Source organism: Mustelus asterias, chromosome 13 (genome assembly GCF_964213995.1).
Source record: "Mustelus asterias chromosome 13, sMusAst1.hap1.1, whole genome shotgun sequence".
Lineage (NCBI taxonomy): Eukaryota > Metazoa > Chordata > Chondrichthyes > Carcharhiniformes > Triakidae > Mustelus > Mustelus asterias.
Window position 1 is genome coordinate 32,771,205 of NC_135813.1, and position 14,761 is coordinate 32,785,965.

Sequence of the window (14,761 nt, forward strand, 5' to 3'; positions counted from 1 at the left end):
ACTGTGTGGAGCGGAGGACAGCTCTGTGGCACAGTGGTTAGCACTGCTGCCTCACAGCGCCAGGGAGCCAGGTTCGATTCCAGCCTCGGGTCACCGGCTATGTGGAGTTTGCACATTCTCCCTGTGTCTGCATGGGTTTCCTCCGGGTGCTCCAGTTTCTTCCCGCTGTCCAAAGATGTGCGGGTTAGGTTCATTTGGACCCTTAGTGTCAGGGGTATTAGCAAGGTAAATACGTGGGGTTACGGGGATAGGGCCTGGGTGGGATTGTTGTCAGTGCAAGTTCGATGGGCCAAATGCCCTCCTCCTGCACTGGAGGGATTCTATGATTCTATGAATATAAACCAAAAGTCTCTGGGTTTCAATCTGAAATCTGCGCTGAGTTAGCTGATCTCGGGCAAGGGTTTTGTATGGATGCTCTAGTTGATCTTAATGCCCCAAGCTGTAGGAAAAGAATGATGAAAATAAAATCTTGAAGTTTTGTGATGAGTTCCTGAAAGCTCTCTAGTGAGCCACATTGGAAAATATGCTTCAACCGAGAACAAGGTGTGTTGTCCTCTGTGGACGACCAGCCAGTGAACACCTGCTGCTCATTTGACCTCGCACGTGAAAAGTGGCATATTTTTAAAAATTCATTTTCACGGGATGTGTGTGTTGCTGGCTGGGCCAGCATTTATTGCCTATCCCTAACTGCCCTCCATTTCAGAGGGCATTTGACAGTCAACCACATTATTGTGGGTCTGGAGTCAAATGTAGGCCAGACCAGGTAAGGACGGCAGATTTTCATCCCCAAAGGACATTAGTGAACCAGATGGGTTTTTCCAACACTTGACAATGGTTTCATGGTCATCATTAGACTTTTTAATTCCAGAAATGTTGTTGAATTCAAATTTCACCAGCTGCCATGTTGGGATTCGAACCTGGGTCCCCAGAGCATTACCCTGAGTCTCTGGATTGCTAGTCCAGTGACTATACCACAGCGCCACTGCCTCCCCAAGGAGGGAACCCCAGTTTCCATGGCACCAAACCGTCATCGGTGACAGGAAGGAAAAAAACTGTCAGGGAGGAGGGGGAACAAACTGGTGAAAAGCAAATTCCAGTTCCACATACAGAATCTTCTAGAAAGGAATGCGAAATGTTCCTCATGATCTGGGAAAATATTTGGCCCGAATTGTCTCTTAAATAGCAGGTGATAAGGAAAAATGCAAGTGGTATTAGCAGGTTATGTTCACCTCAGCGAAGTTAGTTAGACAGTCAACAAGAGCTGCAGAAAAGGCAGATTGTGGACTCCAGATTTATTGATAACACAGATGAGTGAACTGAAGGCATGAAAGCGTTGGAATGTGAAAAGGTTACCTTTTATGAGCTGTGATCTGCTTCTATTTCCATCTCATTAGTTAGAGTGGTGTTCCCTTCTACACTTGGAGTCATTAAGTGTTAGAAAAAATCCATAACCTTTGATTTTGGTTTGGCAGATATCACATGAAAATGGGCCTCTAAGAGCATGAACGTCTTAATGTTCTGCTGCTTAATGCAGCTTACAGTATTCAGCTTCTGCAAATAACTTCTTTTGTGTAAGAATTTGAATTTGAAAGAGAGGGAGCGTGCAGGAAAGTGCTGATTTACATAAAATCCATAATGTCAGCCAACTGAATTCAATTAAACAGGAATTGTTCTTCACTGAATCAGTGAGTGAAACTTAATACGGACTTGTACGATCTCGGATTCAACTTCAGCTGAAGCATTAATTTGGGTGTCAGAACTGACCCGAGTGTCACTGGGCTAGGAACAGTTTTTTTAAAAAATGGAGATGAATTTCAACGGGAGAGTCTCGAACAAGGGGACATTGCTATGAGATAAAGGATTGGTCATTTAAAACTGAGGTGGGAAGAAATTTCTTTTCGCAGAGGGTGGTGAATCTCTGGAATTCTCTGCCCCAAAGGGTGGTAGAGGCTGGATCATTAGAAGTATTTAAAATGGAGGTGGATGAATAATTGATAGATCGGGGAATAGAAGGCTGTGGGGAAATGGCATAGAAAAAGAGTTGAGGCCGGCATAGATCAACCATGATGGTATTGAATGGCGGGGCAGGCTTGAAGGGCCTGGTGGCCTTGCCTTGCTTCTGCTTCTTGCATTCTTGTTCCACCCTAGATTACTATCTATGTATAGGTCATACTGAGTTAGGCTCCATTGGGATGCCCTCATCAGTTGAATAGCCTGCTATCATTCAATGCTCACTGTTTGGATTCTTGAATCGTTCCTTTGGGCGGCACAGTGGTTAGCACTGCTGCCTCACAGCACAGGGACCTGGGTTCAATTCCCGGTTTGGGTCATTGTCTGTGTGGAGTTTGCATGTTCTTCTGAGTGGGTTTCCTCCAGGTGCTCCGATTTCCTCCCACAGTCCAAAGATGTGTGGGTTAGGTTGATTGGCCATGCTAAATTGCCCCTTAGTGTCCTGGGATGTGCATGTCAGAGGGATTAGCAGGTAAATATGTGGTGTTTTGGGGGATAGGGCCTGAATGGGATTGTTGTTTGTGCAGACTCGATGGGCCAAATGGCCTCCTTCTGCACTGTGGGGTTTCTATGATTCTATGGCAAGGTACAAATGGGCAAGCAGGTTCACATTGAACAGACCACTGGTGGAGGCATTTGGAAGTATATTGTATTAATGCTCTGGCCGTCACGAGCGTGTGATAGGTTTGATGAACCAGCTGGTCTTCCTTGCTGCTCGCATTTGTAAGTTCAAAATGACTGAGAATATTTAGGAGTATGAAGGAGAAAAATTGATTCTAAAGAAATATAATACGATGACATATGTCAATTGAACTGATGGTTTGATAATAAATATCATCAATGTTCTACATATTGATGTGGAGTTGCTGGTGTTGGACTGGAGTGGGCACAATAGGAAGTCTCACAACACCAGGTTAAAGTCCAACAGGTTTATTTGGACTCCAGGGTTTATCACCTGATGAAGGAGCAGCGCTCCGAAAGCTCATGATTCCAAATAAACTTGTTGGACCTTAACCTGGTATTAAGAGCCATGATGTGGCGATGCGGGCGTTGGACTGGGGTGGGCACAGTAAGAAGTCTCACAACAATCACCTGATGGAAACAGCAGTGCTCCGAAAGCTCGTGCTACCAAATAAACCTGTTGGACTTTAACCTGGTGCTGTGAGACTTCTTACTCTCCTGAATATTGACCAATTCTGGAATTTCTGCTACATTCATGAATCCAGGGAACGTATCGGGTGGGATTTTCCAGCCACACCCACCGCGAAACTGGAAAAACCCGCCCGAGGTCAACGGGCGTGGTCTGCCCCTCACCCGCTCCGATTCCCCATGGCCGGCGGAACTAGAAAACTCACCCCAATGACTCTTGTTTTCTACAACTAAAATCTGCTATCAATGCAGGATTAGTCAATTCTGGGTAAGCAGACCTATTTTCTGCTTTCAGTTCTGACCTGAAATGACTGGCGACAGTCATTTGGCTTTGTTCTCACAGGGACTGACCTGCTCAATGAGTAGCAGTCTACTGTTTCAAAAGATAACACCATGAATATTCAACATGATAGCATTCCTACTAATCAGTCCTTCCTATTAAGTTGCACAAGTCATATTTCCCTCAATGTCCCTAGGGCTAGGGAGGGGGAAAGTCATCAGCATGAGCCGGCACTCCTGATCACTTAAAATTGACTTCTGCTTGTGTGTCTGCATACATATCACATGTAAACCTGATTGGGCCCAATTATGATTCCCCATGATTGAAAAGCCTGTTGACTGATGGGCCCTTTCTAAATTAAGAACAGCAATTTGGCTGAGGTACCAGCAGGTGTGACAGGAATGGTCGCGTACAAACCAAACACGAGGTAAACGGCAGCGTCAGGAGAGGAAGTAAGTTAAAAAGGGCAGGGATAGTTTCTTGAGCGTATGAGAGTCAATACTGAAACGACCTTTGAATGAGGCAGCTACTAATGAGCATATATTAATGCAAGTCTCCCCAGTACAGTGCTGTTGAGTGACAAGAGTTTGTGGAGATCAATAAATAATGAGTGGGGTAACTGATACCACTGTAGGTGAAACTGTAAAGCTAACACAGTGGAAATCCAACCAGGCTCCAGTCTCCCGAGTGTTGATTTATATTTGACTCACAAGTGTACTTTCGTAAATGTGCAAAAAAATTAACAGATAAATTTCTATTTTTGTAAAGTATGCCTGGCAATTAATATTTGCAAGATTGTGACTGGGGTGCTTAACTCCAAAAACAAACTGGTAAATAGCTCACAGAAACTAGAAACAGGAGGAGGCCATTTGGCCCTTTGAGCCCTGCTCCGCCATTCATTTTCATCATGGCTGATCATCGAATTCAATATCCTGATGTCAAATATTTTACCCTCATTAAACATTCAAAGATTAACACCGCAGCATTAATTTCCATTTAATTCCATTAATTTCCATAATAAATTAAAGTTGTGGAGACGAGAAATGCAGTAATAGCTGATGTGTTCTCGCCCAATCTCCGTCACATCCTCCAGCTTTACAAGTTTTTATGGGCGACGCGGTGGCACAGTGGTCAGTACTGCTGCCTCACAGCGCCAGGGTCCCAGGTTCGATTCCCTGGCTTGGGTCACTGTCTGTGCGGAGTCTGCATGTTCTCCCCGTGTCTGCGTGGGTTTCCTCCGGATGGTCCAGTTTCCTCCCACAGTCCGAAAGACATGCTGGTTAGGTGCAATGGCCACGCTAAATTCTCCCTCAGTGTACAGCAGAGTGTGGCGACTAGGGGATTTTCATAGTAACTTCATTGCAGTGTTAATGTGCGATACTAATAAATACACTTTAAACGTTAAGATTTCAGTCTTCTTCCAATTTTGGCATCACGTGAAGCCTTCGATTTTCATTGATCCACCATTGGTTATTGCGCTTTTAGCCGCTGGGCCTGAGCTCTGGAATCATCTTCCCACCCCCTCTCCTTTAGACACTCCCTAAAACCTATCTTTTTGACAATGCTTTTGGTCACTGCCCTGATATCTCCTCTTTCTGTTCAGTGTCATTTGATTGATAACATTTCTAAAGCCTTTAGACATTTTGCTGCACTGAAGGTGCTATACAAATGCAAGCTGTTGTTGTTGTTGAATGCACCGTCTGGAACCCAGTCCTGACTTGACACGATTGCATCTGTTCTGCGCGCACCTAACATCGATTTTATTTGAGGGGTAAGTGCCGTCATCAAAATCATGAAAATTTCACTTACTATTCTCCCAAGACCACTGGCAGAACTTCCTTCGCGAATTTAGCACCCCTCCCTCACCATTTCCCCTCCACTGACACCTTCCTGCAGGATACAAAATGTCTTTGGGACGCGATCTTACCGCCACGCTCCCGCTACAGCGAAGATGGAGAATTTGACAACAAGCCAAATCTCCATTCACTGCAGCGGGAAGGGAAAATCCTGCTGGCTTGAAGAGTCAGAAAAGTCCGGCCTGTGTGTCCAGCTGTGTAATTAGCTCACACAGATACAACAACGTTTATATCGTGCCTTTAATGCAAAAAAAATCATTCTGAGCTGCTTCATAGGGCTGCAATCAGACCAGCCACTCAGACAGAGAAATAAATAGGGTAGAGGGTAGAATAACCAAAAGCTTGGTGAAAGAGGTGGAAATTTATCATGGTCTCAGAACATAGAAATCTCTCCTTTGAAATGTTTACACATGAGCTTTGGGGGAGGACAGCAATGGACTTTGCAATGTGCTGCCCGACTATCTCTTTATTTTGCCAATTTGTCTCCTGACGGCTCTGATTTTTACTGGGATATACCTGCACTACCACTGCCTGTGGATACCTTGTCCAAGTGGTCACTCTTCATCTGGACAATCAATAAGCTATTTGACCAAGAATAATATGCCAGCAGATCTAATCCTGACCTTAGCTAACGTCAGCAAGTGCAATTTTCATCAGAGGTGATTGGAAAGTGATTAAGATTGGAAATCAGGGTTGATTTACCTTCTTGCTAGCCCAGGAGAAGTCAAGCCAATCAAAAACAGAAAAATGCTGGAAAATCTCAGTAGGTCTGACAAAATCCGTGGAGAGAGAGTAGAGTCAACATTTCGAGTCTAGATGACCCTTCGTCAGAACGGCTCTGATGAAGGGTCATCCAGACTCAAAACGTTGGCTCTATTCTCTCTCCACAGATGCTGTCAGACCTGCTGAAATTTTCCAGCATTTTCCTGTTTTTGTTTCGGATTCCAGCATCCGCAGTATTTTGCTTTTATTCAAGACAAGTCAAGCCAATGTTAATTTCTCAACTGCTACCCTGGCCAAGATTATATATATGGCCTATATCTCTTGCTTCCATAACATATGAAGCTCCAATTATTCATTGAAGAAGCTATGATGTGGGGATGCCGGCATTGGACTGGGGTGGGCGCAGTAATAAGTCTCACAACACCAGGTTAAAGTCCAACTGGTTTATTTGGTATCATGAGCTTTCGGAGCGCTGCTCCTTCATCAAACACCTGTTGAAGGAGCAGCGCTCCGAAAGCTCGTGATACCGAATAAACCTGTTGGACTTTAACCTAGTGTTGTGAGACTTCTCATTGTAGAAGAACAGGTTATTCCGATCTAAGCAGCTAACAAAAACTGGACTAATCTCAGAGCATTTACAACCTAAGGTCATTTAGCCAAACCAAACGTAGCTCATGAATATGTCACCATATGCAGTGTAAACACCTTTCTGACTGAATCAGAGATTCTGGACCTCAGAACAATTGATGTCAAAGCTTGTAGTCCTCGCTCTGTCTCAAAACTGAATCTTATTTCATAACCTGCTATTATGGTGCATTTGGTTGTAATATCTTCAGCCAGCGCTCAAGAAAATGCAGACAATTTGGTGCAGAAGCTGTGTTTTTGTTTCTGAGGGGAACCTAATGTGGCACTTAGTGACTTTATTTTCTACCTTTCTGAAAGCATCAAATTAATTCACACTATTAAGGTGCAGACCACTGTGAGAGGTTGAAACCTTTTCTTCAACTCACAATTATTTTCTCCAGAATTGCCAATTGCGACAGCAGAAATATCTGACTGAAATGAGTCCCTTTACACCGTTACAATTGCGCTAGGACTGATTGAAGGCTCAGCCTTTATCACTTTGTTTTGCACAGCGGGAGAGCCTCAGCTTTGATCAGGGAGCTGCGATTGGGCTTCCCCGAGGTCTTAGCGTCTGTTCATTCAAACATATTGGGGCGGCATGACGGCACAGTGGTTAGCACTGCTGCCTCACAGCGCCAGGGACCTGGGTTTGATTCCAGCCTTGGGTGACTGTGCGGCATCTGCACGTTCTTCCCGTTTCTGTGTGGGTTCCCTTCGGGTGCTCCAGTTTCCTCCCACAGTCCAAAGGGTTAGGTGGATTGGCCATGCTAAATTGCCCCTTAGTGCCTGGGGATTAAAAGGGTAAATACTTGGGGTTACGGGGATAGGGCCTGGGTGGGATTGTGGTCGGTGCAGACTCGATGGGTTGAGTGGCCTCCTTCTGCACTGTAGGGATTCTATGATTCAATTTGGCATGTCGCAGCGGCAGATGTTCCCCAGTTTCAGCAGATGCAGCAATTTTGACACTCAGTTTGAACTGCGCACCTCTGCAGCACACTCAGATGTGCTGCATTTTCACTGCTGTTCTTTAGGGAAGGAAAATTTGATTCGGCCCATTTGTGACTCCAGAGCCTCAGCAATGGAGTGGACTCTAAAATATCTTCTGAAGTGGCCTAGAAGCCATTCAGTTGTACCAAACAGCTAAACAGTGGTTCAAGAAATAGAACCACCACCACTTCCTCAGGACAACACGGCAATAAATGCCAATCCTACCGGTGATGCCCACATCCTGAAAACGAATAATTTCCCATTCATTGTTTGACTATTTGTATCCATCACAGACCACTTCATGTTGTGCAAGACACACACACACACAGGAGGACTGAAGTAGTAAGTCCCAAAGTACTATTTGCCTGAGGCAGATGTCGTTGACAGTCTTTGTAGTTAGCTCCTTCATGGCGCTCTTCAGATATAATTTCCCACAGACTTATCAGCTTTGCTTGCCAAGATATTTGATGATTGTGTCATCTGATCAAACGCCTCCTCCCGTGGCCTACTAAACACATTAGCACAGAGTTTTGACTTTGTGTGATAGTGTAAAATGGGTTTTAAGGAACTGGTATCCTCTTTCACATATTTTCTATTGGGAAATAAGATCTACCCAGTTGAGCATCTTCATTGAATCAGCATGTTTCGCTGTGACACAAAATCCTGTCATGACTCAACCACATGGGAGAAATAGGACTGGCTCAGCCTCAAGCTCCTGGAGTCAATGGCCCAGATCTTCCAGTCTTCGGCTCATCGGAAACTGAATGTATGACCCGAGATTTGTGTCGATCCCCCATGAAAGTCCCATGCACCGACCTCTGTAGCAATCATCCAGGAAGTTAGAACTTCAGATAAATAGTTCCCCCTGTTGCCAGGACACTTCATGTTTGTCTCCAACCATGAGTTAGGGTTGGAGCCTTCAGACAGTTCCATGGGACTTAGCTGAATAGTTACCCAGGAATTGTTAGACAGAAAAGTCCTCGTCTAACACCTGGATAACTACAGAACCGATTTCCAAATCGCTCACATTGACACCCCGACTCTCCATTCAACCAACAGCAACCCCACCTGACCACCCAAATACCCCACGATCTGACTACCCCCGTCAACACCTGATAAAGCCCCCCCACCAGACCTGACAACCTCCCAACACCTCAACCAGCCACTGCCGCTATGCACTTGCCACCTCACCCACTTACTGCCCTACCCACCTGCCGCCCTCCCCATCTTGCCTGCCACCTCACCCACCTGCCACCCTACACGCACCTACCCACTCACCCACCCTACCCATCTGACCCACCTCATGCACCTACCTTACCCACTTGCCACCCGACCCATTGACTCATTCATCCACTCACCCATTCGCTAACATTCCTCCTTTCACCCATTCACAGTGGACATTTAAATTTACCATATGGCAGCCAGTGACATTAAAAAAGAAGGATGTGTCCTATCTTCCCCAGACTCTTCTGCACTATGATGGAGTTCTCCAAGGGACACTGCACTCCACCTTTCTATTAAAGCCTTGCTCGGAGGATCCAGCAAGGAATGCAGAGTAGCGTTGAGGAGGGGCAAAGTGCGAGTGGCCTACTTATCCAGTGATGAGTGCTGCTCCATGTAAGATCCAGGCCATTATCTTTTTTACATGAAAGAATGTTATCTGCCCCGAAAGTGCAATGCTCTTTGTAGCCAGCCACATTACATATTGCATGATCTACAGTCATGTTGCTGGGATGCTTTGCCTGAAATTGGTTTCTGATTTTGTAACTGGTCTCCAATAGACTTACAAAGAGTTGTGGAACCAGATGGCAGTGTAATTATCATAGAATCGTACAGTGCAGAAAGAGGCCATTCAGCCCATTGAGTCTGCACTGACCACAAACCCACCCAGGCCCTATCCCCATAACCCCATGCATTTACCCTAGCTAGTCCCCCTGACACTAAGAGGCAATTTAGCATAGCCAATCCACCTAAACCTGCATATCTTTGGAGAGTGGGAAGAATCTGGAGCACCCGGAGGAAACCCATGCAGACATGGGGAGAATGAGCAAACTCCATATAGACAGTGACTCAAGCCGGGAATCGAACCTGGGTCCCTGGCACTGTGAGGCAGCAGTGCTAACCACTGTGCCACAGAATGCTTCATGTGGGCGGGTAATACATTGACCTTCTTGGATTTTAACTTGAAGATAAAACCACCTCGAATGAAAAATATTAAATAACACTAATTTGTAGCTAATGTTTTAACCCGACCTAAATAAGGTAATTCAAAACAATGGTCGCTGAAATCAGCAAGAAACTGACTGAGCTTAGCATTATATCTCAACAGTATCCCCTAGGTAGCAATGGTCATAACATAATTTGAATTTCGTATTCAATTCAAGAGAGAGAAGTGCGGGCATAAAACTAGCATTTGAACTTAAATGTGGGAAATTACAAGGTTATGAAGACAAAGCTGGCGAAAGTGAATTTGGAAATTTGGTTAAGGGATGAGTCATTGGGACGCAGTGGTAGACATTTAAGCAGCTATTTCGTAACATTAAGTAAAGATACATTCCCGTGAGAAAGAAAGGTTCGGGGAAGGGCGTCCCATGTGCGGCTAACTAGGGAATTTAAAGGTAGTATCAAATTGAAAGAAATTGCATACAATTCTGCAAAGATTTGTGCTAGGTTAAAAGATTGGACAGAATATAAAAAACAGCAAAGAATAGATGGAAAAATAATGCCTGGGAAATTAGAGTATGAGAGAAAGCTAGTTAGAAATACAAAACAGATAGTTAGAGCTTCCACAAGTATTTTAAAAAAGGAAAGTGAACATTGGTCCTCTACAGAGTGAGTCGAGGGGATTAATAATGGGAAATAAGAAAACGGCAGAGGAATTGAACAGATATTTTGCATCTATCTTCACTGTTCAGTATGCAAATAATATCTCAGAAATAAGCGTGCGCCAAGAGGTGAAAGGGAGGGAGGAACTTAAAACATTGACAGTCACCAAGGAAATACGACTGAGAAAATGATTAGAACTAAAAACTGAGCACCCGGAAGAAACCCAAGTAGACACGGGGGAGAACGTGCCGACTCCGCACAGACAGTTACCCAAGCCAGGAATCGAACCTGGGTCCCTGACGCTGTGAGGCAGCAATGCTAACCACTGTGCCACCGGCAATTGAAAACTGCAATATACATTGGGTTTATAGCTCTTTTTTTAAAAACCCACGCAGACGCAGGGAGAACGTGCGAACTCCACACAGATGGTGATCCAAGCTGGGAATCGAACCCGGGTCCCTGGCGTTGTGAGGCAGTAGTGCCATCCTAAAGGAACAAATCTGCCATTTTCCACTGGAGTGCCGATGGGACAAATGGCGGGTGGGAGGGGAGGGTAAAACAGCTCTGACAGGCTATGTACCTGTACAAGAAGAAGCAGCATGCTTTGAAACCAAGCCAATAAGGCCGCAGGATTCACTCCGGCATAAATACTCAAGCTGCAATTTCCTGATAAGCTGATGATCATCTAAGACTAAGTTTCCTGATGGTTTCAAAAGAAAATATCCAGCTTAAATTTCCTGACAATTTTAAGTGATCTAAAAAAAAAAATAATTTCTGACGAGCAAAATCCATGCGGTGACAGGGTGACCTAATTAAAGGCAGAGTGATCTTGCGTAATGAGGCGCACTGTAAATAGGGTAAGGTATTTAGCAGGATTTCACCACACTGGAAACATCTTCCGATGTGCCAATGACCACACAAATCCACCTATTTCCAGTGACACAATTAGATTTTGGTTTCGACAGCGATATGCTCACGCCTCATGTCGATACACATTAACAGTGATCTGAATAAGTGTCATGAAAATAAATTATGTACCATTATTTTTTCAAAGTATGTGGGTAGCTATACGACTGGTTTTATATAATTACTTAATTATCAACCTCCTATTGTGATCGGCCCAACAAGCCAAGCGTGAAGTTTTCTCTTTTCTCACACAGTACAACATTGGAAAACAATATCTTGTTTGCTTTTGCGATGCAGCGATAAATTGAATGGTTTTCTTGTTTGTTGTGATGTGGAGATGCCAGTGTTGGACTGGGGTAAACACAGTAAGAAGTCTAACAATACCAGGTTAAAGTCCAACAAGTTTATTTGGTGGCAAACACCACGAGCTTTCGGAGCGCTGCTCCTTCGTCAGGTGGAGTGGGGGATCTGCTCATAAACAGGGCATACAGAGACACAAACTCAATTTACAGAATAATGATTGGAATGCGATTCTTTACAGCTAATCAAGTCTTAAAGCTACAGACAATGTGAGTGGAGAGAGCATTAAGCACAGGTTAAAGAGATGTGTATTGTCTCCAGACACGACAGCCAGTGAGATTTTGCAAGTCCAGGCAAGTTGTGGGGGTTACAGATAGTGTGACATGAACCCAAGATCCCGGTTGAGGCCGTCCTCGTGTGTGCGGAACTTGGCTATCAGTTTCTGCTCAGTGACTCTGCGTTGTCGTGTGTCGTGAAGACCGCCTTGGAGAACCCATGACGGACATTCGGCCTCTGATCTTCGGGTAAGCGTTCTCCAAGGCGGCCTTCATGACACACAACAATGCAGAGTGGCTGAGCAGAAACTGATAGCCAAGTTCCGCACACATGAGGATGGCCTCAACTGGGATCTTGGGTTCATGTCACACTATCTGTAACCCCCACAACTTGCCTGGACTTGCAAAATCTCACTAAGTGTCCTGTCTGGAGACAATACGCATTTCTTTAACCTGTGCTTAATGCTCTCTCCACTCACATTGTCTGTACCTTTAAGACTTGCTTAGCTGTAAAGAATCACATTCCAATCATTATTCTGTAAATTGTGTTTGTGTCTCTGTATGCCCTGTTTATGAGCAGATCTCCCACTCCACCTGACGAAGGAGCAGCACGCTCTGAAAGGTAGTGAATTTTGCCACCAAATAAACCTGTTGGACTTTAACCTAGTGTTGTTAGACTTCTTACTGTGTTTCTTGTTTGTTAACATTGTGTTGTATCCATGGATTGACAGGGGATTGGGTTTTACTCCTGCCAACCCATATCTGGGAAAGTAATATCCTCAGTAGCACCACGGGGCAGAGGTGGACTTGCAATGAAAAACACAGCACTGTGGGGCAGGGCCCCGGTCAAGACAGGGGTCCCCAAACTGAGAGGTGGCTGCAGGAGCATCAGTCAGAGCCTAGTAGCCCCAAATTTGCTGATTGGCTCATTCTTGAACCAATCAGTGAGCAAGCATAGAATCCCTGCAGAAGGAGGCCATTTTGCCCATTGTGTCTGCACTGATCACAATCCCACCCAGGCCCTATACCTCTGACCCCTCACATTTACCCTGTACCCTGCTAATCACCCTGATATTAGGGTCAATTTAGCATGGCCAATCAACCTAACCCGCACATTTTTGGACTGTGGGAGGAAATTGGAGCACCGGAGGAAACCCATGCAGACACGGGAAGAGTGTGCAAACGCCACAGAGAATGTGACCCGAGGCCAGAATTGAACCCGGGTTCCTGGTGCTGTGAGGCAGCAGTGCTAACCACTGTGCCGCCCTTTTTTTTCTGTCACAAAAGAGAGAGTAGTCAGGTTGTAAGCCTGGAGCACACATGGTCATCGAGGCTCGGGACCCAGCCATCTAAGCGAGAGGGGGATGGTCGGTACTGGAAGGTGCAAGGGCCAGGTAGGCATTGGTATGGTCTTTGAGGAACAGCTAGTAACTCAACCAGGGGCGAGTGCTGAAAGTAAGAAAGATAGGACAACTGGACCGGTGAGGGCGAAAGCAGAGGCCAGGCCAGATAGTCAGCAGCAGCAAGCCACCGGATCGTCATGCTGGGGAGGAATGAGGAGGGCAAAGAAGCCATGTCACTGCTGGGACAAACACACACACACACCCCCGTGACGTCACGGGAGGCCCCAAAGCAGAGGCAGAGTGCGGGACCCACAAAAGTAGGTCCGCTTCTGCCACTGGGTAAGACACTGAGAATTGGGCAGGCACTTGTCAGATCGGACAGTAGGTAGAGCTCTTCCTTGAGGCCCCGCTAAACAACTGACTGGGCAGTGGTTTGGGAGCGAATAGCTTTCCCTCAGACCTATAGGAGAGAGAGAGAAAGAGCATAAAATGAAGCAAGAGGATTAAAAAAACAACTCAAGTAGGAGGACGGAGAACATTTTCCCAAAGACAGTGACTGATGAACAATCCCAAAGGGTGCGCCACTGCGTCCTTAAAGTCTGAGCCAAGGCAAAAAGCATGGGCAGGGCTATTTGACTACGGTAGGCAACAAGACACAAAATTAAGCCAGTCCACACATCCACTTTTTCCAGTAGGGGTCACTGGATGATGATTAGGAGAAAGAATCCCGGCAAAAGTCCATATCCCGATGATTTGAGCCAAATGTAACATGCAAAGCGCTGATATAAGCTAAGGCAGTACAGACATGGCTTGACGTAAATACAGTTCAGTGTAACACCATGGATTGCAGTTAGCTATCACACCAGCAATATTCCAACCAATCTGCAAAGAAAGAAAAGTCCAGAAGCAGCAATATTTACTTCCTAAGTTTCATTTTTGGCTTTAATCAGCGGCTCCTTTCACGAAAAGTAGTTATTTCTCGCACCTAATGTTGCAAAAATACTCGAATATTTAGGAAAAACAAGTTGGGTCTGCCAAACATTACCAGATCCCTTAGCCAAGGAACTTCCTTTCTGGCAGTGCTGATGTGATTGTAGTGTACCGTGGCTGGATAAATGAATTGAAATATTGCTGCAATGATGTGTGATTGTGATTTGCATTGGAGGACAGACACGTCCGGTGCCCTGGGTTAGAGCCCCAGGAATAACATTGTTTCCAAACAAATGCTGACAGATGCATTGAGCATTGTGTCGCAACTCTTCTGCTGTTCTGCAGCAGTGCAGGCATTTTCTCTCTTTTGCTCAGTTTCAGACACAGTATGTTCTACATTAGGAGGTAGGAATAATCTGGACTGATGGGCTTGATGACGGAAGTCAACCCTGCAGACCAGAGAAGGCTCTAATATGATCAGTCCTGGGTACTGTCCTGAGTTGGCGGCAAGGGGTGCTTTAATTGACCTCGCTGCCTCTGTGCCAGTCAGAG

The 14,761-nt window shown here is 45.4% G+C and overlaps 1 protein-coding gene across 1 annotated transcript in view; it reads left to right on the top strand.

Moving 5' to 3' along the window:
- pappaa (pregnancy-associated plasma protein A, pappalysin 1a) overlaps nucleotides 1–14,761 on the top strand; it is a 285,790-nt gene that overhangs the window by 159,361 nt on the left and 111,668 nt on the right. The gene's annotated exons all lie outside the window — the stretch shown is intronic.